The sequence below is a fragment of the Neomonachus schauinslandi genome, chromosome 13, assembly GCF_002201575.2.
Source record: "Neomonachus schauinslandi chromosome 13, ASM220157v2, whole genome shotgun sequence".
Lineage (NCBI taxonomy): Eukaryota > Metazoa > Chordata > Mammalia > Carnivora > Phocidae > Neomonachus > Neomonachus schauinslandi.
The window spans coordinates 66,059,949-66,087,940 of record NC_058415.1 but is presented as its reverse complement, the minus strand read 5'-3'; the positions used below and the strand labels follow the sequence as shown (position 1 = coordinate 66,087,940).

General features: G+C 38.7%; 1 pseudogene; it reads left to right on the top strand.

Annotated features, from left to right (window-relative positions):
* Nucleotides 1–37: 37 nt before the first annotated feature.
* On the top strand, nt 38–27,914 carry LOC110581713 (annotated as a pseudogene).
* Nucleotides 27,915–27,992: the final 78 nt, after the last annotated feature.

Below are 27,992 nucleotides of genomic sequence, written 5' to 3'. Positions count from 1 at the left end.
GATGGTATATAAGGCGAAGTAGGTTTATCTCTGACAAATGTTTGGGAGCAGTGATGAAGAGGAGCAAGGTCCATCTTCCAGAAACATGGCAGATAATAACAAGTCAGGCAAATGTGTTGTGGCAGGTTCTCCACAAATGTCATTGACCATGAATCTTCAGAATATTGTTGACACTCCATCACTTTACTTGTATGCCTTAGGAACCCAAGGAGCCTGGTGTAGGAGCACCAGATAGTCTTATTATCTCTAGTGGTGTTTGATAGTGAGGTGATACTAGTCATAGAGGAGACTTATACCCAAAAACATCATTGAGGTGCCTGATATACCCAATCTAATTTCCATATCTTGTTCATTTTCTAAATGTATACCATAGATTTGGGGATTAACTAGCTTCTCACTGGCCACAAGTGAAATAGAAAACAATTGCTCAATAGAAACAGAGGTGATGGGGATAAGAAATTGACAGTATGGGAGGAAGGGAGCTGCCATTGTACAGACTCCCAATGTACAGTATTTAAGGAGCATAACTTCATGTTAATTTTGGTAATTTGGAGAGTTATGGGAATATTTCAATACATAAATCAGAGTATTCAGCCTTGGGAATCTCACACCTCTAAAGTGCAGATTCACTGCAGAACAGCAGCCTCCTGGATACATGCATGACTGTTGGACAACTTTTGTGCCTTGTCTATGGTCTTCTTGGCCCACCTTTTAATCTAGCCATCATGTAACAACCAGCTTCATACAAATATGTAATCTGAGAGCACTTCATCTTTTCCTGTGGCATACCTTCTGTTTTGTGCTCCAGGTCTTTGACATTGTGGTGTGGGATGCTTGTGGGAACCGGGTAGCACTCACACATCACACACTGCAGTGCCAGAGAATAAACATCTGATGAGGCAATCCTTGACTAACTGGAAGTGGGAGCTTATGCATGAATTTCCTCTTCTTTCCTTCCAGTGATCAATTTTGAGGCATATTCTACATTGCTTCTCAGAAGATCCAGCATAATCTTAACTCCAGTGCCGACAGCAGTAACCAAATTGAGAACACACCCTCGTACTAACTTTTCTTCCTTCCATGTCTCACTCCCTAACTTCTATTCCCTGGGATTACTTCCCCCCAAAACTATCTGCACTCAAGCCCTCTCAGACTCTAATTTCCCAGGGGGAACCTAGGCTATCAAAATAACCTTCTGGGTTCTCTTTATGTTTTATAGCTAAAATCCCGTTGTAGTTCAAGGTACTTACTTATCACTTATAAATCTCTACATTTTTTACAGTAGAGGACACTAAAGAGTTGCTGATGTGTGAGTCACAACAGATCACAAATCAAAGCTGGCAATTGAGAATATCAAGCCTTGTGATTTACACCTGCACTTAACATTTTACTGTTTATTTTCTTTATAATGTATGCCCTGATCAGAAGCCACATAGTTCTGATCTGGTACCATGGTTGCAATAGCTATGGATGATGAAAGATACTGTTTTTGGATTGCCCAATGGGTGCTCCAGAATTTTGTGTGTCCTTTGTGAACCAAATATTAAGTCAGACAATTCAAAGTCTAAGTTTGATAACTGGCTTAATTTTTATGTAGATTCTGTTTTTGGAGTATGTGGAAGAATTAATGAGGATAGCAGGTGATGGTAGGAGATTCTTATCTAAAATCTATTCTCAAATTTGGTTATACATCAGAATCACTTGGAGAAAAAAAATTTAATACAGACTTTGGGGATGGCTGTGTGTTCAGTTGGTTAAGTGTCCCACTCTTTAGCTCAGCTCAGGTCTTCATCTCAGGGTCGTGAGCTCAAGTCCCACACTGGGCTCCATGCTGGACTTGGAGCATACTTAAAAAAAAAATATATAGATTCTTGAGTTTTATCCCCAAAGGTTCTGGCTCCATAGACCTAGGCAGATATCCTGAGATATATATTCTTAAAAGCTTCCCAGGAGATTTTGATGCACAGTCAAATTAGGGAAACAGTGATCTAAATAATTCTTGAATTTTAAGAAAATTTGTCACCAAACTAAATTTTTCTACCATAGATTTGGAAGCTCAGGCATTTTTAAAATCACATTTTCTTTTTGTTTTTTTAAATTTTATTTTAAAGATTTTATTTGTTTGACAGAGAGAGACACAGCGAGAGAGGGAACACAAGCAGGGGGAGTGGGGAGAGGGAGAAGCAGGCTTCCTGTGTAGTAGGGAGCCCAATGCGGGGCTCAATCCCAGGACCCTGGGATCATGAACTGAGCCAAAGGCAGATACTTAACGACTGAGCCACCCAGGTGCCCCTAAAATCACATTTTCTTATTTTCAAGTGAGAAAAAGTCTACATTTCTTGATTTGGAAAGGGAACTTTAGAATTAAATTTTCAAAATAAAAGGTCTAATTTCATATATTTTGATATTTCTGAAAAATTAACATGAGTTTTTTTTTTTTACATATTTTCATTTATAGACATCTATAGGCAGGCTTAATTTAAAAGAAATCTCTAGGTGTAGTAGTATATAATAGAACGTATGTGTGGTTAATTATAAATACTTCGACTAATTAGCATTAATTAACTGTATAATTAAGACTTTGATTGACAAAGATAAGTAAGTTGATTCTCCTTAAATATACATGTTCCAAAAATGTTCATTAACTATTTTCAACCATAATACATTTCCTAATAGACTATCAGATGTGGATATGGTATTTTTTCTTCTTTTTAGAAACTACCTTAATAAATGAGTGTAACTTTGTGTCCAGATGATTCCACAGCTGCTTGAGATTGCTGAAAAAACAGTGAGTTCAGGTGCTTAGTTACCAAGAGAGTATGGGACATTCCCTTTGTTTTTGTTTGTTTTCTTCCTTAATTTTTATTTAAATCCTAGTTAGTTAGCACACAGTGCAATATTGGTTTCAGGAGAAGAATTCAGTGATTCATCACTTACATATAACACCTAGTCTCATCACAACTAGTGCCCTTCTTAATACCCAACACCCATCTAGCCCATCCCCCACCTCTATCTCTTCATCAAGCCTCACTTTGTTCTCTACTTTTAAGAGTCTCATATGGACCTACACATTCGAAGCAATCCCCATCAAAATACCATCCACTTTTTTCAAAGAAATGGAACAAGTAATCCTAAAATTTGTATGGAACCAGAAAAGACCCCAAATAGCCAGAGGAATGTTGAAAAAGAAAAGCAAAGCTGGCGGCATCACAATTCCGGACTTTCAGCTCTATTACAAAGCTGTCATCATCAAGACAGCATGGTACTGGCACAAAAACAGACACATAGATCAATGGAACAGAATAGAGAGCCCAGAAATGGACCCTCAACTCTATGGTCAACTCATCTTTGACAAAGCAGGAAAGAATGTGCAATGGAATAAAGACAGTCTCTTCAACAAATGGTGTTGGGAAAATTGGACAGCCACATGCAGAAGAATGAAACTGGACCATTTCCTTACACCACACACAAAAATAGACTCCAAATGGTTGAAAGACCTAAATGTGAGACGGGAGTCCATCAACATCCTAAAGGAGAACACAGGCAGCAACCTCTTCGACTTCAGCCAAAGCAACTTCTTCCTAGAAACATCACCAAATGCAAGGGAAGCAAGGGCAAAAATGAACTATTGGGACTTCGTCAAGATAAAGTTTTTGCAAAGCAAAGGAAACAGTCAACAAAACCAAAAGACAACTGACAGAATGGAAGAAGATATTTGCAAATGACATATCAGATAAAGGGCTAGTATCCAAAATCTATAAAGAACTTCTTAAACTCAACACCCAAAGAACAAAGAATCCAATCAAGAAATGGGCAGGAGACATGAACAGACATTTTTTCAAAGAAGACATCCAAATGGCCAACAGACACATGAAAAAGTGCTCAACATCGCTCAGCATCAGGGAAATCCAAATCAAAACCTCAATGAGCTACCACCTCACACCAGTCAGAATGGCTAAAATTAACAAGTCAGGAAATGACAGATGTTGGCGGGGATGCAGAGAAAGAGGAACCCTCCTACACTGTTGGTGGGAATGCAAGCTGGTGCAGCCACTCTGGAAAACAGTATGGAGGTTCTTCAAAAAGTTGAAAATAGAGCTACCATACAATCCAGCAATTGCACTACTGGGTATTTACCCCAAAGATACAAATGTAGGGATCCAAAGGGGTACATGCACCCTGATGTTTATAGCAGCAATGTCCACAATAGCCAACTGTGGAAAGAGCCAAGATGTCCATTGACAGATGAATGGATAAAGAAGAGGTGACATATATATATATATATATATATATATATATATATATATATATATATACATGTATATATACGTGTATATATATATATGTATATATACATGTGTATATATATGTATATATATATACACGTATACATATACAATGGAATATTATGCAGCCATCAAAAAGAATGAAATCTTGCCATTTGCAATGACGTGGATGGAACTGGAGGGTATTATGCTGAGTGAAATAAGTCAGAGAAAGACATGTATCATATGACCTCACTGATATGAGGAATTCTTAATCTCAGGAAACAAACTGAGGATTGCTGGAGTGGTGGGGGGTGGGAGGGATGGGGTGGCTGTGTGATAGACACTGGGGAGGGTATGTGCTATGGTGAGCACTGTGAAGTGTGCAAGACTGTTGAATCACAGATCTGTACCTCTGAAGCAAATAATACATTATGTATTTAAAAAGAAGAAGAAGAAGAAGATAGCAGGAGGTGAAGAATGAAGGGGGGGAATCGGAGGGGGAGACGAACCATGAGAGACTATGGACTGAAAAACAAACTGAGGGTTCTAGAGGGGAGGGGGGTGGGAGGATGAGTTAGCCTGGTGATGGGTATTAAAGAGGGCACGTTCTGCATGGAGCACTGGGTGTTATGCACAAACAATGAGTAATGGAACACTACATCAGAAACTAATGATGTAATGTGTGGTGATTAACATAACAAAAAAAAGTCTCATATGCTTTGTTTCCCTCTTTCTCTTTTTTCCCCCTTCCCATATGTTCATCTATTTTGTTTCTTAAATTCCACATATAGTGAAATCGTATGTTATTTCTCTTTCTTTGGCTTATTTCACTTAGCATAATACACTTTAGCTTCATCCACATCATTGCAAATGGCAAGATTTCATTCTTTTTGATGGCTGAGTAATATATGCAATACATATATATATATACCACTTCTTTATCCATTCATCAGTCAATGGACGTTTGGGCTCTTTCCATAGTTCGGCTATTGTTGATAATACTGCTATAAACATCAGGGTGCATGTACCCCTTCAAATCTGTATTTTTGTATCCTTTGGGTAAATACCTAGTAGTACATTTGCTGGGTTGTAGGGTAGTTCTATTTTTAACTTTCTGAGGAAACTCTATACTGTTTACCACAGGGGTTGCTCCAGTTTGTATTCCCACCCCTAACAGTGCAAGAGGGTTCCCCTCTCTCAATATCTTCACCAACACCCATTGTTTCTTGTGTTGTTAATTTTAGCCATTTTGACAGGTATGAGGTGGTATCTCTTCATGGTTTTGGTTTGTATTTCACTGATGATGAGTGATGTTGAACATCTTTTCATGTGTCTGTTAGCCATCTAGATATCTTCTTTGGAAAAGTGTCTATTCATGTCTTTTGCCCATTTCTTGACTGGATTATTTGTTTTTTGAGTGTTGAGTTTGATAAGTTCTTTATAGATTTGGGGATACTAACCCTTTATCGGATATGTCATTTGCAAATATCTTCTCCCATTCTGTAGGCTGTCTTTGAGTTTTGTTGATTATTTCCTTCACTGTGCAGCAGCTTTTTATCTTGATGAAGTTCCAATAGTTCATTTTTGTTTCCCTTGCCTCTGATGACATGTCTAGTAAGAAGTTGCTCTCGCTGAGGTCAAAGAGATTGCTGCCCGTGTTCTCCTCTAGGATTTTGATGACTTCCTGTCTCATTTAACAGAAAATCAGCTTTTAGTTGTTGTTCATTTGTTTATTTTGATTGTGTTTTTGTGAATGGGGAAAAAAGTGATGGAAATAGGGGCACCTGGGTGGCTCAGTTGGTTAAGCGACTGCCTTCGGCTCAGGTCATGATCCCGGAGTCCTGGGATTGAATCCCACATTGGGCTCCCGGCTCAGCGGGGAGCCTGCTTCTCCCTCTGACCCTATCTCCTCTCATGCTGTTTCTCTCTCTCTCTCTCTCTCTCAAATAAATAAATAAATAAATAAAATCTTTAAAGAAAAAGTGATGGAAATAAATAACTATAAAAAATTTAATAAGCAAGATTATAAATATAAATTGGTCTCTTGATGTGATTTTTATTGCATATATGCCTTAGCTAAGGGATTTTCTGACATAACTAACTTAATTTAGATGAGGTTTTTATGAAAAAGTTAATTTGTAGAATTGTAAAATATGAACTGTGACTGGAGTTCCTTTACTGCTCTGTGGAAGAGATATATATTTACCATGGAAAATAAAAAGGAAATTACAACCGTTGGTGGATTCAATCAAGCTGAATGAAAACTATAAAAAAATAGTAAAGCTACTCATTTGAAATTTCCATTCATTTACTCATTCAGTCCACAAGTATTTACTGAGTGCCCACTCTCCCAAGTAACTGTCCTAAACAGAAATATCTGGTGTTAGTGAATAAAATAGAACAAAATCCCTGCCTGACTAGGGACTTACATTTTATATTTTCTGCTTCTGCATTTTATTAGAAAAACCTCTGTGATATCACAAAGGGTAACTGAGAATTACTTATTGCTGCTTGTCTGAATATAATGTCAAAGCAGAAATGCACTTGAAATACGGTGCAAACTGCAAATTACAGTACCTGTATTTCACCTTCATCTTCTTTTTGTTGTGATTCATGGAGACACCAGCAACACTTGGAAGTATACTGGACTTATGGAAATTGTTCTGTATCTTGAGAATGCAGAGTGTATGCTGCACCATTGATGTAATTTATGAAACCATCTCAACTGAACTGCCTGTATGAGAAATTTTGATATCTCATTTGGCTATATATCTGATATTCAGAAAGTCTCAAAAGAGTGTATTTTAAGTGATGTATTTGACAGTATTAGACTAAGATAAACTGTAATAAGGGTCTTTGAGAAATTAGAGTCAAGTTAGCAGTTTAATAAAAAATTTAATTTTCTGAAAGGTAACCTCATAATGAGTCTGATCTAAGCCCTTGGCTCTCTCCAAAAACAATGATTCAAGTTCAGTCCCTTTTGTCTAATGTTGTTTTGCCTGTGACTGTTCTTTTACATCTGAAAATCCCTTATTTGTGTCATTGAATCTCAGAAAAAGAACATTATGACTCATTAATGGAGTAGGGCCCTCAAAGGAGTGGACAGTCTTGATTGTGAAGGGCAGCAGCGAAACATGGTCCAGAATATTCCTGTACTGATAGTAGGGTATTCTAATATTGGTATTTAAAAAAAAAAAAAAGGAAAAGGAAAATCCACAGTAAAAGTGCCTCTGAAACAAAGGATGAATAATGACTGTGCATTTCAGCTACTATGAAAAGGCAGGATTTTTGACAAGCCCTTTTTTATCCTCATTTTTTCTTCCTTTTCCTTCTTTTCTCTTTTACCTTCTCCTCTACTTCCTCCTGTTCATTCTTCATCTTTGTCGTCTTCTTTCTTCTTTGAATTAAAGGAAGAAGAAAGTTTTCTATAACTTATTCTTTGGGTCACTTTGAGATGCTCCTAAATGGGAAACTTGGCTCTCATTTTTCTTTACAAGTAGCTTATGCTGTTGGGTCTAGGCTCTACATCCTACGGCCAGTGAGAGCCAAGTAAGGATATCTACATTAAGATCAGGGCCATGAAGTACAGGAATATCAGACTCTTCTCACGCTTTAGTCATATGTGGAGGTCTACAGACAATGGCAGTCTGGTCAAGCAAGCCTGATGGGGCTAGAGGTGAGGATTCTGACTTAAAGTGTTTGTTGATTTATGGTTTAAAGTACTCTCACTGTGGCTGATTTCAAGTATCAACATGATATAACTGAATTCAGAGTTAGGAAAAGAGCCACTTTGCATTCATGTTTTATGAAGGAATTTTTTCTAAAGCCCCAAGTGAACTACTTGGTGATTGATATAGGACTATTTAAGTTTAAATATAAAGACCATGTGTCACTATAGGGAAAGCAAAAGGAAATTCTAATATGAAAACTACTTAGGGAATTTTTTTGCAAGAGTTTTAACTGAAATTGGGGGAGCTATAATCTCCCTACTGAAAGATCAGAGGAACTAGACTCAAATTTCCTGGAACCAAAAAAAAATTTCCTGGGAATGTTATTTCTGGTCTCCAAGATTAGACACTAATACAACCTTCTATTATCTAGTGTATTCATATGTGGTATCAGCAGTTACCTGCTATGTCATTTATCTCAGAATATTTTGCCTTTCTCTTTCTTCAAGTGTAGAACTTATCTAGCTTTGGATGCCATCTGATTTATTGAGAAATAAATAGGGAAGACTCCAGGTGATACATCAATACCCAGATATTCAGAGTCCAGATCCATCTGGAAATATTTCAATGCTTAGGTCAATAAAAGTTTCCTAAGATTCTCCAAGGTCAGTGGCTATCTATTTTCTCTACATTATACAGGACTTAAAGGGGCTGCAGCTTCTAAAGTAGGACAGAGGAGTGGGAAAAACCCTCATTGGTACTTTCACAAAAATTTGGTCAAATTCATCTGTTATCACAAGTTAAATTTCCTATTTAAGAAGTTGTATTGATTTAGTCATAAGCTTTTTTTTATATGAATTTCCATCCATGAGAGATTTGTCTTCATGAGGACTGAGGTTAAGTTTTTTCACTTGAATTTATGCTGCCCCTTATCACTGTTTCACTTAGGTGTAACTAATTATATAATAGGACAATAGAAAATAGAATGAAGATCCTCCTGACTATCCAAATATGTCATGATACCAAATGCCTATTTTAAGTAATTTGAAGCAGATTCATAATCTGAGCAAAACAGATCAGTTCTATGGTGATTTTAGTGTCAGGAATCATTCGGTTCATTGATGTTTCTAAAATCCACTTAGTGACCTGAGATATATGTATGTTAAAATATCACAAAAATTATAAGAATAAAAATTATATGTACTCTATGATTCTAGTCCTATAAATAAACTATAGAAAATATGCTGTAATGTTAATGTATAGTAGTACTATGGATAATTCATATTTTTTATTTTTAAGTTGTATATAATAGTATATTACCGAAAATTTTAAAAATTAAAAACTCGGTTCATAATAAAAAGTCATCCAAAGCAAATCACAATCTTTTAAAATTTTGGCTTTATCTCTGTTTGAGAATATATGAATTTCTTTTTATCCTCATCAACTTTTAAGTCCTAGATCAAGAATTTCAAGCCTGCCTTTAAATTTCTCATGAAGAAGATTTACAGGGTTTTAGAAGTGAACAGATATTACTCCCCATGATATCTATTCATCCCCCAAATCGAAACCTTCCAAACCCTTTGTGTTCCTGAGTCAGAGTTTCTGATGACTTAATTTTCAGGAAAAGTAGGGCAAAAGTTGATGATCAAAGGACATTTTTAGAAATCAAATGAGGTCAGAGATCACTGAGCATATCCATACCATCTGGGAGGCCAGAGCCAACAAAAACTGTTAAATCTTGAAAACACAATTTATCAGGGGCTTTGAAAGTTCTCTGAGGGTCACTTATAGCTTTATGCATTTCAGCTTTGATTTTATTCCAGGTTAAATGAAGTTATTGTGTTTTTAATTATAAAATATGTGCACATATTTTATAGGACACAAACTATGGGAAAAGAGAAAGTTGAATAAAATCAACAATCTACCCCATGAAGGCAAAAATGACAACATTTCGTGGGATTTCCTTTCAGTATTTTTCCGTGAATATTTTTTCTCACAGATAAAATCAAAGTATCACATTATGTACAACGTAAGTTTCTACTATGCTTCTTAACAACTTAACAGAAGAGTTTCTCCACGTTATTTATAGAAATGCTAAATAAGTTTAGATTGTTGGGCCAGAAATGGAAAATTACACAATGGAGTGGAAACCCCAACCCAACTGGGAGTTGAGAGCCATAGGTTTCAGTCCCCACAGTGTCTCTATTTGGGGGTAAAAGTGTGGGTACCACTTTCTTTGGATGTCAAGGAGGATGGAATGGGTGGACAAGGATGAGAATAAGGGTCTTAACATACAGATCTGGATTCTAGCCCCAGATATTCTGATTCAGCGCCCTGAAGTAAGACCCAAGGATCTGTATTTTTAGTAATCCTGGGTGATCATGTTGTAAGAGATTCTGGGAGCACTCACTGAAAAGCAATGCAGTAGATCAGTCTTAATTTTCAAAAATTGTTATGGAGGAGTTGGAAAAGTCCACAGACACTAGAGGAGGTGCAGGAGAGATACTGAAGTTATCAACAACTGCTTCTCTTCAATTCAAAAAACCCAGGAGGGGGGGCGGAGCAAGATGGCGGAGGAGTAGGAGACCTGGATTTCGTCTCCTCTCAGGAATTCAGCTGGATAGGGATCAAACCAATCTGAACACCTACAAACTCAACAGGAGATCGAAGAAAAGAATAGCAACAACTCTCTGAACAGAAAAGCAACCACTTTCTGGAAGGTAGGATGTGTGGAGAAGTGAATCTGAGGCGATATTCGGGAGGATAGACGGCGGGGGAGGGGCCTCCATCTGCAGCTTCTGGCAAGTGATAGAACCATGGAGCATAAAATGGGAACTTTTAGAAGTCTGCTCCGCCGAGGGACGTCACTCCGGTGGCTAAGCGGGGGGTGGAACCCTCCGGGACAGTGTGGTCTCAGGACCCTTGGGGTCACAGAAAGACCAGGGGTGCCTGAGTGCGGCAGAGCTCCCAGGTATCAGAAAGGGGAAGCCGGCTGCAGAGGTGGAGCCCAGGTGCGGGCTCTCAGCTCGGGGTTGCCATAAACCGTGATCCGCGGCACAGTCGGGCCCCTGCTCCTCCAGCAGGGACCCAACAAGCGGCAGATCCAGGGAGACTCACCTTCTTCCCCTGGGAGGAGCAGCGTGGGAACACACCGCAGGGATCTGCTGGGTTTGGAGACTCCACCCAGGGTCGTGTGCCAGAGATAGGAACGCGCGGTCACAGGCCGGGTGAGCACGAAGTGCGGCCGGAGACTGGGGAGACGGGAGTGACTGGCGGCTTTTCTCTGGGGGCTCACTGAGGAGCGGGGCCTCTGAGGCAGAAATTGGGAGGTCGCCATTTTCACTCTCAGCCTCCAAAGCTGTACAGAAAGCTTGAAGGGAACAAAAGCTCCCGAGAGCAAACCCGAGCAGATTACTTAGCCTGCCCCGGCAAGGGCGGGGCAATTCTGCCTCCGACAAAGAATTTTGGAAACCACGGCAACAGGCCCCTCCCCCAGAAGATCAGCGAGAACAGCCAGCCAAGACCAAGTTTACTGATCAATGAGAATGGCAGAACTCCAGCGCTAGGGGAATAATGCACATAGAATTCATTCAAAGTTAATTTTTTTTTAAATTTTTTATTTTTAAAGATTTTTATTTATTTATTTGACAGAGAGAGAGAGATAGCGAGAGCAGGAACACAAGCAGGGGGAGTGGGAGAGGGAGAAGCAGGCTTCCTGCCGAGCAAGGAGCCCGATGTGGGACTCGATCCCAGGACCCTAGGATCATGACCTGAGCTGAAGGCAGACGCTTAACGACTGAGCCAACCAGGTGCCCGAGAGTTAATTTATTTTTTTAACTGTCTTTTTTTTTTTTTTGAATTTTTCTTTTTCCCTTTTTCAACCAACATCTTATCAATCCCTTTTTAAAAAAAAAAATTTTATTTTTCATTTTTAGAGTCATATTCTATCCCTTCATAGTAGTTACCCACATTTTTGGCATATATATATAAGTTGTTCTCTCTTTAAAATTTTGAGATAGTTTCTTCTAACAGATCAAAATATACCCTAAATCTCTAGTGTATGGTTTTTTTTCTACTCCCCTGCCTGATCACATTCTCTACCTTTTTTTTTTCTCTCTCTTTTTAAAAATCCTCTTCTTTCTTTTTTCAAACAACTTATTATCAATTCCTTTTATAAAATTTTTTATAATTTCCATCTTTACAGTCATATTCCATCCCTTCATCATATCAACCCTTATTTTTGTACATATATAAGTTTTTCTTTCTTTAAAATTTTGGGAGGCACTTTCTTCTAACAGACCAAATACACCCCAAATCTAGTGTGTGGCACTGATCTATATACCAGCCTGATCATATTTGATCACATTCTGTTTTTTTGTTTTTTTGTTTTTTCCTGTTTTAGTTTGTTTTTGTCTTTATCTTTTTCTTTTCCTTTTTTTTTCTTTTTCTTTTTCTTTTTTCTCTCTTTCCCTTTCTTTTCCCACTGCTTCAGGTCTTTTCTGATTTGTTTAGAGTATATTTTCTGGGAACATTGTTACCCTGTTAGCATTTTGTTCTCTCATTAATCTATTCTCCTCTGGACAAAATGACAAGATGGAAAAAATCACCTCAACAAAAAGAACAAGAGGTAGTACCGAGTGCCAGGGACCTACTCAATACGGACATTAGTACGATGTCAGATCTAGAGTTCAGAATCATGACTTTAAAGATACTAGCTGGGCTTGAAAAAAGCATGGAAGTTATTAGAGAAACCCTTTCTGGAGAAGTAAAAGAACTAAAATCTAACCAAGTAGAAATCAAAAAGGCTATTAATGAGGTGCAATCAAAAATGGGGGCGCTAACTGCTAGGATAAATGAGGCAGAAGAGAGAATCAGTGATATAGAAGACCAAATGATGGAAAATAAAGAAGCTGAGAAAAAGAGAGATAAACAACTACTGGATCATGAGGGCAGAATTCGAGAGATAAGCGACACCATAAGATGAAACAACATTAGAATAATTGGGATCCCAGAAGAAGAAGAAAGAGAGAGAGGGGCAGAAGGTATAATGGAGCAAATTAGAGCAGAGAACTTCCCTAATTTGGGTAAGGAAACAGGCATCGAAATCTAGGAAGCACAGAGAAGCCCTCTCAAAATCAATAAAAATAGGTCAACACCCTGACATCTCATAGTAAAACTTATGAGTCTCAGAGACAAAGAGAAAATCCTGAAAGCAGCTCGGGAGAAGAGATCTGTAACCTACAATGGTAGAAACATTAGATTGGCAACAGACCTCTCCACAGAGACCTGGCAGGCCAGAAAGGACTGGCAGGATATATTCAGAGCACTAAATGAGAAAAATATGCAGCCAAGGATACTATATCCAGCTAGGCTGTGGTTGAAAATAGAAGGAGGGATAAAAAGCTTCCAGGACAAACAAAAACTAAAGGAATTTGCAAACACAAAGCCAGCCCTACAAGAAATCTTGAAAGGGGTCCTCTAAGCAAAGAGAGAGCCTGAGAGCAACATAGACCAAAAAGGAACACAGACAATATACAGTAACAGTCACCTTACAGGCAATACAATGGCACTAAATTCCTATCTTTCAATAGTTACCCTGAATGTAAATGGGCTCAATGCCCCAATCAAAAGACACAGGCTATCAGATTGGATTAAAAAACAAGACCCATCGATATGCTGTCTGCAAGAGACTCATTTTAGACCCAAAGGCACCCCCAGATTGAAAGTGAGGGGGTGGAAAACCATTTACCATGCTGATGGACACCAAAAGAAAGCTGGGGTGGCAATCCTTATGTCAGACAAATTAGATTTTAAACCAAAGCCTATAATAAGAGGTGAGGAAGGACACTATATCCTACTTAAAGGGTCTATCCAACAAGAAGATCTAACAATTGTAAATATCTATGCCCCTAACATGGGAGCAGCCAATTATATAAGGCAATTAATAACAAAAGCAAAGAAACACATCGACCACAATACAATAATAGTGGGGGACTTTAACACCTCCCTCACTGAATTGGACAGATCATCTAAGCAAAAGGTCAACAAGGAAATAAAGACTTTAAATGACACGCTGGACCAAATGGACTTCACAGACATATTCAGAACATTCCATCCCAAAGCAACAGAATACACATTCTTCTCTAGTCCCCATGGAACATTCTCCAGAATTGATCACATCCTAGGTCATAAATCAGGTCTCAACTGGTACCAAAAATTGGGATCATTCCCTGACTATTTTCAGACCACAATGCTTTGAAACTAGAACTCAATCACAAGAGGAAAGTTGGATAGAACTCAAATACATGGAGGCTAAAGAGCATCCTCCTAAAGAATGAATGGGTCAACCAGGAAATAAAGAAGAATTAAAAAAATACATGGAAACCAATGAAAATGAAAACACAACTATTCAAAATCTTTGGGATGCAGCAAAGGCAGTCCTAAGAGGAAAGTATATAGCAATACAAGCCTTTCTCAAGAAACAAGAAAGGTCTCAAGTACACAACCTAACCCTCCACCTAAAGGAGCTGGAGAAAGAACAGCAAATAAAGCCTAAACCCAGCAGGAGAAGAGAAATAATCAAGATCAGAGCAGAAATCAATGAAATAGAAACTAAAAGAACAGTAGAACAGATCAACAAAACTAGGAGCTGGTTCTTTGAAAGAATTAACAAGATTGATAAACCCCTGGCCAGACTTATCAAAAAGAAAAGAGAAAGGACCCAAATCAACAAAATCATGAATGAAAGAGGAGAGATCACAACCAACACCAAAGAAATACAAACAATTAGAAGAACATATTATGAGCAACTCTATGCCAGCAAATTAGATAACCTGGAAGAAATGGATGCATTCCTAGAGAGGTATCAACTACCAAAACTGAACCAGGAAGAAATAGAAAACCTGAACAGACCTATAACCACTAAGGAAATTGAAGCAGTCATCAAAAATCTCCCAACAAACAAAAGCCCAGGGCTAGATGGCTTCCCAGGGGAATTCTACCAAACATTTAAAGAATTAATACCTATTCTTCTGAAACTGTTCCAAAAAATAGAAATGGAGGGAAAACTTCCAAACTCATTTTATGAGGCCAGCATTACCTTGATCCCAAAACCAGACAAAGACCCCATCAAAAAGGAGAACTACAGACCAATATCCCGGATGAACATGGATGCAAAAATTCTCACCAAAATACTAGCCAATAGGATCCAACAGTACATTAAAAGGATTATTCACCACGACCAAGTGGGATTTATCCCTGGGCTGCAAGGTTGGTTCAACATCTGCAAATCAATCAATGTGATACAATACATTAACAAAAGAAAGAACAAGAACCATATGATCCTCTCAATAGATGCAGAAAAAGCATTTGACAAAGTACAGCATCCTTTCTTGATCAAAACTCTTCAGAGTATAGGCATAGAGGGTACATACCTCAATATCATAAAACCCATCTATGAAAAAACTACAGTGAATATCATTCTCAATGGGGAAAAACTGAGAGCTTTCCCCCTAAGGTCAGGAACGCGGCAGGGATGTCCACTATCACCATTGCTATTCAACATAGTATTAGAAGTCCTAGCCACAGCAATCAGACAACAAAAAGAAATCAAAGGCATCCAAATTGGCAAGGAAGAAGTCAAACTCTCACTCTTTGCAGATGATATGATACTTTATGTGGAAAACCCCAAAGACTCCACCCCAAAACTGCTAGAACTAATACAGGAATTCAGTAAAGTGGCAGGATATAAAATCAATGCACAGAAGTCAGTGGCATTCCTATACACCAACAACAAGACAGAAGAAAGAGAAATTAAGGAGTCGATCCCATTTACAATTGCACCCAAAACCATAATATACCTAGGCATAAATCTAACCCAAGAGTCAAAGGATCTGTACTCAGAAAACTATAAAATACTCATGAAAGAAATTGAGGAAGACACAAAGAAATGGAGAAACGTTCCATGCTCATGGATTGGAAGAACAAATATTGTGAAGATGTCAATGCTACCTAGAGCAATCTACACATTCAATGCAATCCCCATCAAAATACCATCCACTTTTTTCAAAGAAATGGAACAAGTAATCCTAAAATTTGTATGGAACCAGAAAAGACCCCAAATAGCCAGAGGAATGTTGAAAAAGAAAAGCAAAGCTGGCGGCATCACAATTCCGGACTTTCAGCTCTATTACAAAGCTGTCATCATCAAGACAGTATGGTACTGGCACAAAAACAGACACATAGATCAATGGAACAGAATAGAGAGCCCAGAAATGGACCCTCAACTCTATGGTCAACTCATCTTTGACAAAGCAGGAAAGAATGTGCAATGGAATAAAGACAGTCTCTTCAACAAATGGTGTTGGGAAAATTGGATAACTACATGCAGAAGAATGAAACTGGACCATTTCCTTACACCACACACAAAAATAGACTCCAAATGGTTGAAAGACCTCAATGTGAGACATGAGCCCATCAAAATCCTAAAGGAGAACACAGGCAGCAACCTCTTCGACTTCAGCCACAGCAACTTCTTCCTAGAAACATCACCAAAGGCAAGGAAATCAAGGGCAAAAATGAACTATTGGGACTTCATCAAGATTAAAAGCTTTTGCAAAGCAAACAGTCAACAAAACCAAAAGACAATCGACAGAATGGGAGAAGATATTTGCAAATGACATATCAGATAAAGGGCTAGTATCCAAAATCTATAAAGAACTCATCAAACTCAACACCCAAAGAACAAAGAATCCAATCAAGAAATGGGCAGGAGACATGAACAGACATTTTTCCAAAGAAGACATCCAAATGGCCAACAGACACATAAAAAAGAGCTCAACATCGCTCGGCATCAGTGAAATCCAAATCAAAACCTCAATGAGCTACCACCTCACACCAGTCAGAATGGCTAAAATTAACAAGTCAGGAAAGGACAGATGTTGGCGGGGATGAGGAGAAATGGGAACCCTCGTACACTATTGGTGGGAACGCAAGCTGGTGTAGCCACTCTGGAAAACAGTATGGAGGTTCCTCAAAAAGTTGAAAATAGAGCTATCATATGATCCAGCAATTGCACTACTGGGTATTTACCCCAAAGATACAAAAGTAGGGATCCGAAAGGGTACGTGTACCCTGATGTTTCTAGCAGCAATGTCCACAATAGCCAAACTGTGGAAAGAGCCAATATGTCCATCAACAGATGAATGGATAAAGAAGAAGTGGTATATATATACATGGAATATTATGCAGCCATCAAAAGGAATGAGATCTTGCCATTTGCAATGACGTGGATGGAACTGGAGGGTATTATGCTGAGCGAAATAAGTCAATCAGAGAAAGACATGTATCATATGACCTCACTGATTTGAGGAATTCTTAATCTCAGGAAACAAACTGAGGGTTGCTGGAGTGGGGGGTGGGGTGGGAGGGATGGGGTGACTGCGTGATAGACACTGGGGAGGGTATGTGCTCTGGTAAGCGCTGTGAATTGTGCAAGACTGTTGAATCTCAGATCTGTACCTCTGAAACAAATAATGCAATATATGTTAAGGAAAAAAAAACCGAAGAAGATAGCAGGAGGGGAAGAATGAAGGAGGGGAAATCAGAGGGGTAGACGAACTATGAGAGATGATGGACTCTGAAAAATAAACTGAGGGTTCTAGAGGGGAGGGGCATGGGAGGATGGGTTAGCCTGGTGATGGGTATTGAGGAGGGCACGTTCTGCATGGAGCACTGGGTGTTATGCACAAACAATGAATCATGGAACACTACATCTAAAACTAATGATGTATGGGGATTAACATAACAATAAAAAAAAACCCAGGTTAAGTGGCACCACAGGCATAGCATAGCTGGCCAAAGGGCAACAGCCACAGCCTTCAAGGCCCTCAGTCTCTCCCCCACCCCCGCCAATTTGTGTCAAGCATTCTTTCATAGCCCCCTTGCTTTTCCTGTCTCTTCCCTTTCTGGCCGCTTCCCCTCGCCTTTCAAGTCGCAAGTTTAGTTAATAGCAGAGTTCATAGCGGAAGCTAGGTCCCTCGAACCCTTTCCTAAGATCTTCCTATTGCACCATCCTTCAAATCCAGATTTTTTGGGTTCCCAAGCAATAGCTCTTTCAAGAAGCCTTTCCCAGTTCTCCAGTTTTTTCTGTGTTTCTTTCTTTTTTTTTTTTTTAAGATTTTATTGATTTGACAGAGAGAGAGAAAGCACACAATAGGCAGAGGGAGAAGCAGGCTTCCCGCTGAGCAAGGAGCCTGATGTGGGACTCCATCCCAGGACCCTGGGATCATGACCTGAGCTAAAGGCAGATGCTTAACCGACTGAGCCACCCAGGCATCCCCTTTTCTGTGTTTCTACAGTAACTTCCCCCACCCCTCTGTGCTTGCTTCTTTCATCATGTTTATAATATAGTTAACTCCCTTACCATCCTTCCCTACTGCCCTGGTTTATCCTGAGCCTAGCACAGTTGCTGGAACAGAACATACACGCAATAATATTTTATGAATTAACAAATAAATATACAATCTCTTCTTAAGGCATTTATGGTTAAAAGGGCCTAATGTATTGTAGTACATCTATGTAGTATGGGTCTTCCCTCCTTGGTTAAGCTTTTTTTTTTTCAGATGCCAATATTTTGAAGTTTCATCTCTTATTTAGGGAGCATTCATAGTAATTGATCTTTTCTGAAACAGCAGGAGTAAATCATTTCATGCTATTACACATACAGCTTGAGGAGGGATTTCTTTTTAAATTTATTTCAATCGGTTGGCCTGATTTCCATCAGAGTCTTCATTTTAAGTTGTTATTTTATCCTCTGATCAGAATAACTGCTCTGTAAAGGAAAAGAATAAAATGTTCAAAGAAGATAGTTTTATCATTGACATTGTGTTAAAATGCAAATGCAGTGCAAACTGGAAGAAGTCAAACTGCCAAATAATCTGGATCATTTCTGAGTTCAGGAGAAAGATTCAAATTACTCATTTTCTGTATAGCAAACCTCTGTATGTATATTCTTTGCAAGAAAAACGGAAGTGAACTGGAGGATATTCATTCTTCATGCTTGGTTACATAGGGAGAACACCCACTGACATTTTCTAACAGATTTTCAAAAACAAACTTTCATTTAAAAACATATGTACCATGCATAATTACTTCAGAAACATTTTGGGTTTCATGGAAACCCCAACCCCACCTTCTTAGCCCCAAGCTGCCTCCATATTCCTTTCATACCTGTCAATAGACCTCAAATATTTACCCAGTTTTGTTCACCCTTGATAGGTTTTGCCTTCGGGATTCCTTTCCCCTTAGACTAACTGAAAAGTTGTATAGAATCACTCTAGCTACTTGCTTTTTTGTATAAGTCAGATATAAGGCTTCATAATTTAAGAATTTCCTTCCTAACCCTCATCTCACTATGTTCCCTGGCCCCCGATTACCTCTGATTTTATCTCTTACATTCTTCCTTTGCCTTACTTCGTTCCAGCTTCTTTGATTTCCTGGCTGCTCCTTAGTGACTAAGCACACTCCCAACTCAGGGCCACTGGCCTTACCTTTGCCTCTGCCTACGTGCGGTCCTCCTTTCCCTTGGAAGTCATGATAGCCCACTCCCTCACTTCCTGGGGGCCTTTGTTCAAATGTCAGCTAATCAAAGAGGCTATGTCCTCTATTTCTTCACTCTGTTTGTTTTTTTTTTTTTTCATAGCCTGCATCACCCACTGACACATTATATATTTGATTGCTTTATGTCTATTACTGTGAATCTGAGAACATAGTAACATGAAAGTAATGACTTTTTCTGTTTTCTTCACTGCTCCTACCTTAGGACCTAAAATAGTGCCGGGCACATACTAGGTGCTCAAAAATAATTGTCAAATAAAGGAATGATTACAATGGGAAAATCGGCAGTTTCTGTAAAGGGTAAATGACAAAAGTTCTGAGGTTTTTAAATAGCATTTAAAATATAGTTCCTGACCTTTATTCTCTAACTCCTTTGGAGACAGCTATTGAACCAGTGGCATTTATAGACTCAGCTTTCATTTCTGAGAGGAATCTCACCATTACTATCTCCTCTTCACACCCTTGACTTTAAAACAGAGTTCCATTCTCTGCAGGAATGCTGATTTGTGTCAAAAAATGGTGTATAAAAATGGCATCATGAGCACATTGTTTTATAGCCTCTTGCTGCATAAAACTAATACAAGAGTACAGTTCGCTGTAGCTTTGAATGATGAAATAGTTTCCTTGGTAAATCCACAATGATTAGACATTTAAGTTGTGTCCAGTTTTTTAGTTTTCTAAACTATACTGAGTTGTCTATTCATGTAGAGAAATCTGTAAATGCATCCATAGATATTACTGTTGGATAACCTCCTAGATGTGGAATTATGTCAAAAAGCACGACTTTATTTTTAAAGCTATTTTTAAAGCCACATTCCCTTCCAGAAAGGTGGTAGCAATTTACCATCAATGAAAGAAAGTGACTATTTATGGTGTCTGCATTAGTTAGGGTTCGCCAGAGAAACAGAACCAGTAGGATATAAAAGGAGATTTATTGTAAGGGATTAGCTCACCCAATTATGGAGGTTGAAAAGTCCCACTGTCTGCCATCTACTTGCTGGAGACCCTGCAAAGCCAGTGGTATAATTCAGTCTGAATCTAAGGCTTGAGAACCAATGATGTAAATTCCAGGGCAAGAGAAGGGATGAAATATCTCAGCACCAACAGTGAGGCAGAAAAAAGGGGCAAATTCTTCCTCTTCTGCCTTTTTGTTCTATGTAGGCCCTCACCAGATTAGGTGATGCCCGTTGGGGAAGGCAATCTATTTTATTGCACCTACAATTCAAATGCTAATCTCATCCTGAAACACCCTCCTAGTCATACCCAGAAATAATGTTTAATCAAATATCTGGGTATCCCCTGATCCAGTCAAGTTGACATTTAAACTTAACTATCACGGGGCACCTGGCTGGCTCAGTCAAAGGATCATGCAGCTCTTCATCTTGGGGTTGTGAGTTCGAGCCCCATGTTGGGTGTAGAGATTACTTAAATAACTTTTTTTTTTAATTTAAACAACTATCACAAATCCATTCCTTGTCAATTTGGCATTCATATCCCTGTCATTAAACTATACTTAATTTCCAAATAAAAACAATAATGAGGTTATAATTTCACCTAACATGATACAACTATCCTGCCTACAACTGAGAACCCACTAACTCTTTCCCCAGGAGAGGACACAAAGTCAGGGGCACCTGGCTGGCTCAGTCATGAAGCGTCTGTCTTTGGCTCAGGTCATAATCCCAGGGTCCTGGGATTGAGCCCTGCATTGGGCTCCCTGCTCAGCCAGGAGCCTGCTTTTCCCTCTCCCACTCCCCCTGCTTGTGTTCCCTCTCTCACTGTCTCTCTCTCTCAGAAAATAAATAAAATCTTTTAAAAAAACAAAAGAGGACACAAAGTCCTTGGGTGATGTTTACTCTTCTTGATACCATGTAACTTAAATACTATAATGTAGAATTAGCAATACTTAAATACTATGATATAAAGTCAATACATCTATCTTATGTTACATGTTAAGGGAATGATAGGAAAACAAAGGTATTTGATACACACACAAAAATTGTGTTTTTCCTAACAGAATAAGGAGGACTGCTCATGACTCTTATAGTCCTCTTTTCTGTAACTGGTCACATGACTGTAGCTGATGTATAGCTACCTTCTTTCACTACCATTCTGTATTCTCTGGTATGACCAGTTCAGCTGGCCATGGTTTTCTTACTGGTGTGGTGAGACTGAATGTTTGTATCACACCCAAATTTGTGTTGGAACCTAATCCCCAGGGTGATGGTAAATGGAGGTGAGCCTTTAGGAGGTGATTTGGTCATGAGGGTAAACCCCTCATGAATGAGATAGTTCCCATACAAAAGACCCCAGAGAGCTCCCTTGTCCCTTCTGACCTGTCAAGACACAATAAGAAGGCCATGTAAAAATCAAGTCCTCAGGTTAGTGGGCCCTCACATGTCACTGAATCTGCTAGCAACCTGACCTTGGACTTCTAGCCTCTAGAGGTCTGACAAGTAAGTGTTTGTGGTTGAAGCCGCCCAGTTTATGGAATTTTGTTATAGCAGCCTGAACAGACTAGGATGATGTCCATGAAAACTATTCTGATTCCTTAAAATCTTTGTTCAGTTTGATAGGTGAAAACTTGTTTATTTGCATTTGTTTCACTCCTACTGTGGTTGAAATTTTTATGTCTCTTGACCATTTATGTATCTTCTTTGTAATATATTCTTTTTTCTTTTTCTTATTGAATTGTAGGAAATGTTATATACATTATGACTATTAAATCTTTGTTATAGCTATGCAAAAATTTTCTCCCTTTTTTGACCATTTAGTTACCTTTTTTTGTGATAGTTTCATTCCTCTGTTTTTTTTTGGTTTTTTTTTTTTTATTTCTCTTATTGGATTTCAGGAAACTTTTATGTATATTATGACTACTATAAAAAATTTTCTCTTTTTCTTTTTCATTAAATTGATTCTGGGTATTTTTTTCCCAATCAAATCTGTCACCTCTCTTTATTGCTTCTGAATTTTGTGACATGTTTGCTTAGAAAGTTCTTTCCAAAATTTTTTTTTGTGGTTTTTTAAAGAAATATCAAGATGTTTCAACAGCCTAGACATTATTTTGGTCCAATGATTAGTCTGACATTTGTTATTTAATCTTTCTCTATAGGTGTAGATCTTTCATCTACAGACATCTCTCAAGTGACACCTTTATTATATTCTAAATTATTTATATTTACATAGGACTTTTTCTTGACTTTCTAGTCTTTCCATTGTCTCTTTCTCTCTAAGCTCATATTGTTCTACACCAATTACTACTACTTTATAAAAAGCCTTCTTTTTTTAATTGTGCAGGGTCATAGCCCACTGTTTCCTCTTTTCAATATTTTCCTCACTAGTCTCAAACAATTGTTCTTTCAGGTGAACTCTATGATCATTCTAATAATATGCCAAAAGTCTCATTGAACCAAATCATCTTTCAAAAAAATGTAACATGTCAATAACATTTTGTTATCTGATATATAAAGTAAAAGCAATAGTAATAAAAAGCATGAAGCCCTGTCCCACTTATTGCATTGCCAGGTGGATGGACTGGGTGCCCAGAGGGCTCCCTGGTGTGCATGCATTTCTGGCACCATGGCGGCCTGACCTCACCTCCAGGTCTCCCCAAGCAGCATTTCACTGCAACTCTTTAGATTTAGTTGTTGGTAGAAAAAAAGCCAAAATATTCTTCCAATAAAATGATAACTTGAATAATCTAAAAAAGGTTTATTAAAATAAAATTTGTGGGGCATCTGGGTGGCTTAGTCTTGATTTTGGCTCAGGTCATGATCTCAGGATCATGAGACTGAGGCCTGTGCAGGCTCTGGGCTCAGTGGGGAGTCTGCTTAAGATTCTCTTCCTCTCCTTCCCCCTCTGTCGCTCCCCCCACACATGTGTGCTCTCTCTTTCTCTAAAAATAAATCTTTTTAAAAATAAATAAAATAAAATTTTCTACAGAAGTCAAAGAGGTCACATTGAAAAGAGAATCATGGTCATCTTGGACCCTATAATTAAGGTGTTTACATGTACACACAATCCCTATCAGTTGCATGTCTTTGAAACCTGCTGTAACCCTGCTTAACCCTTTGTGTCTTGTTTCATGATAGTAGCAATTCTTTTTTTTTTTTTAATTTTATTATGTTATGTTAGTCACCATACAATACATCGTTAGTTTTTGATGTAGTGATCCATGATCCATTGTTTTTGTATAGCACCCAGTGCTCCATGCAGTACGTGCCCTCCTTAATACCCATCACCGGGCTAACCAATCCCCCCTCCCCCCTCCCCTCTAAAACCCTGTTTGTTTCTCAGGTCCATAGTCTCTCATGGTTCAGCTCTCCCTCCAATTCCCCCCCCCCATTTTTCCCTTCCTTCTCCTAATGTCCTCCATGTTATTCCTTATCTTCCACAAATAAGTGAAACCATATGATAATTGACTTTCTCTGCTTGACTTATTTCACTTAGCATAATCTCCTCCAGTCCCATCATGTTGATGTAAACGTTGGGTATTCATCTTTTCTGATGGCTGAGTAATATTCCATTGTATATATGGACCACATCTTCTTTATCCATTCAGCTGTTGAAGGGCATCTCGGCTCTTTCCACAGTTTGGCTATTGTGGACATTGCTGCTATGAACATTGGGGTGCATATGGCCCTTCTTTTCACTACATCTGTGTCTTTGGGGTAAATACCCAGGAGTGCAATTGCTGGGTCATATGGTAGCTCTATTTTTAAATTTTTGAGGAACCTCCACACTGTTTTCCAAAGTGGCTGTACCAACTTGCATTCCCACCAACAGTGTAAGAGGGTTCCCCTTTCTCCACAACCTCTCCAACATTTGTTGTTTCTTTCCCTGTCCATTTTGGCCATTCTAACTGGTGTAAGGTGGTATCTCAGTGTGGTTTTGATTTGGATTTCCCTGATGGCTAATGATGATAAACATTTTTTCATGTGTCTGTTAGCCATTTGTATGTCTTCTTCAGAGAAGTGTCTGTTCATGTCTTCTGCCCACTTTTTGACTTGATTATTTGTTTTTTGGGTGTTGAGTTTGAGAAGTTCTTTATAGATCTTGGATACCAGCCCTTTATCTGTAGTGTCATTTGCAAATATCTTCTCCCATTCTGTGGGTTGCCTCTTTGTTTTGTTGACTGTTTCCTTTGCTGTGCAGAAGCTTTTTATCTTGATGAAGTCCCAAAAGTTCATTTTTGCTTTTGTTTCACTAGCTTTTGGAGATGTATCTTGAAAGAAGTTGCTCTGGCCGATATCAAAGAGGTTACTGCCTATGTTCTCCTCTAGGATTTTGATGGATACCTGTCTCACATTGAGGTCTTTCATCCACTTTGAGTTTATCTTTGTGAATGGTGTTAGAGAATGGTTGAATTTCATTCTTCTGCATGTGGCTGTCCAATTTTCCCAGCACCATTTATTGAAGAGACTGTCTTTTTTCCATTGCATGTTTTTTCCTGCTTTGTCAAAGATTATTTGACCATATAGTTGAGGGTCCATATCTGGGTTCTCTATTCTGTTCCATTGGTCTGTATGTCTGTTTTTGTGCCAGTACCATGCTGTCTTGGTGATCACAGCTTTGTAATATAGCTTGAAATCGGGCAACATGATGCCCCCAGCTTTGTTTTTCTTTTTCAACATTTCCTTGGCGATTCGGGGTCTTTTCTGATTCCATACAAATTTTAGGATTGTTTGTTCCAGCACTTTGAAAAATGTCATTGGAATTTTGATCAGGATGGCATTGAAGGTATATATTGCTCTGGGTAGCATAGACATTTTAACAATGTTTATTTTTCTGATCCATGAGCATGGAATATTTTTCCATCTTTTTGTGTCTTCTTCAATTCTTTCATCAGTGTTTTGTAGTTCCTAGTGTATAGATCCTTTACCTCTTTGGTTAGGTTTATTCTGAGGTATCTTATGGTTTTTGGTGCTATTGTAAATGGAATCATTTCTCTAATTTCTCTTTCTACAGTTGCGTTGTTAGTGTATAAGAAAGCAACTGATTTCTGTGCATTGATTTTGTATCCTGCCACATTCCTGAATTGCTGGATGAGTTCTAGTAATTTGGGGGTGGAGTCTTTTGGGCTTTCCACATAAAGTATCATGTCGTCTGCGAAAAGAGAGAGTTTGACTTCTTCTTTGCCAATTTGAATACCTTTTATTTCTTTTTGTTGTCTGATTGCTGTTGCTAGGACTTCTAGTACTATGTTGAACAACAGTGGTGAGAGTGGGCACCCTTGACGTGTTCCTGATCTTAAGGGAAAGGCTCTCGGCTTTTCCCCATTGAGGATGATATTTGCTGTGGGTTTTTCATAGATGGATTTTATGAGCTTGAGGAATGTTCCCTCTCTCCCTATACTCTGGAGAGTTTTAATCAGGAAAGGATGTTGTATTTTGTCAAATGCTTTTTCTGCATCAATTGAGAGGACCATATGGTTCTTCTCCCTCCGCTTATTAATGTGTTCTATCACATTGATTGATTTGCAAATGTTGAACCACCCTTGCATCCCGGGGATAAATCCCACTTGGTCGTGGCGGATGATCCTTTTAATGTATTGTTGGATCCTATTAGCTAGGATTTTGTTGAGGATTTTGGAATGCATATTCATCAGGGATATCGGTCTGAAATTCTCCTTTTTGATGGGGTCTTTGCCTGGTTTGGGGATTAAGGCAATGCTGGCCTCATAGAATGAGTTTGGAAGTTTTCCTTCTGTTTCTATTTTTGAAACAGCTTCAGTAGAATAGGTATTATTTCTTCTTTGAATGTTTGGTAGAGTTCCCCAGGGAATCCATCAGGCCCTGGACTCTTGTTTTTTGGGAGGTTTTTGATCACTGCTTCAATCTCGTTACTGGTTATTGGCCTATTCAGGTTGTCAATTTCTTCCTGTTTCAGTCTTGGCAGCTTATAGGTTTCCAGGACGGCCTCCATTTCATCCAGATTGCTCAGTTTATTGGCATATAGTTGTTGATAATAATTTCTAATAATTGGTTCTATTTCCTTGGTGTTAGTCGTGATCTCTCCCCTTTCATTCATAATTTTATTAATTTGGATCCTTCCTCTCTTCTTTTGGATAAGCCTGGCCAGTGGTTTATCAATCTTATTAATTCTTTCAAAGAACCAACTTCTAGTTTCATTGATCTGATCTACTGTGTTTCTGGTTTCTAATTCATCAATTTCTGCTCTAATTTTAATTATTTCTCTTCTAATGTGTGGCTTAGGTGTCGTTTGTTGCTTTTTCTCTAGTTCTTTAAGGTGTAGAGTTAGTTGGTGAATTCGGGATTTTTCAATTTTTTGAGTGAGGCTTGGATGGCTATGTATTTCCCCCTTAGGACCGCCTTTGCAGTATCCCATAGGTTTTGGACCGATGTGTTTTCATTCTCATTGATTTCCATGAATTGTTTAAGTTCTTCTTTGATTTCTTGGTTGACCCAAACATTCTTGAGCAGAGTGGTCTTTAGCTTCCAAGTGTTTGAATTTCTGCCAAATTTTTTCTTGTGATTGAGTTCCAGTTTTAGAGTATTGTGGTCTGAGAATATGCAGGGAATAATCTCAGTCTTTTGGTATCAGTTGAGACCTGATTTGTGACCCAGCATATGGTCTATTCTGGAGAAAGTTCCATGTGCGCTCAAGAAGAATGAGTATTCTGTTGTTTTAGGGTGGAACGCTCTGTAAATATCTATGAGATCCATCTGGTCCAATGTATCATTCAAAGCTCTTGTTTCCTTGTTGATTTTCTGCTTAGATGATCTGTCCATTGCTGAGAGTGGAGTATTGAGGTCTCTGTGATAGTAGCAATTCTTTCTTGGCCTTTTGACATGCAACTAGGCATGTGCAGCTTGTGGACTTGGCCAGCACCAAGAAGCTGCCTGTGGACATTCCCGCACAGAAGGGCATCCTGAACTGCATTGCTGTCAACCTGTAGGGAGCACAAATTGCAATCTGAAAAAGGAACTCTTAGAAAAATATTTGCTACTTCATCAGGGCATTGAATCCAGAAACCACGAAGATGATCACAAGCAGCAAACATTTATTTCATTTACTTCAGTCAGGATGCTTCCCTCATCTGTGTATCTAGTGACCGTGGCATGGTGCACATTTTTGCTGCCAAAGATCCAAAGAAGGAATAAACAGTCTAGTTTGGTGTCAGCAATTTTCTTCCAAGCTACTTCAGTTCTAAATAGAGTTTTCCCAAATTTCAGGTTCCCTCAGGTTCTCCATGCATTTGTGCTTTTGGAACAGACTCAAATGTTGTCATTTCATTTTGCACAGAAGGTAGCTCCTATACGCATTCCTATTCAACTTCAAGGAGGAGTGCATCCAGGATGCCTATGTGCAGTTTCTAGGAATGAGCAATGACAAGCTGTGATTCTTCACAAGTGTGTGCCCTCAGCACCCACGCTGACCACCCCACTGAAGGGCTGAGTGTGCCGAAACTCACCCAATA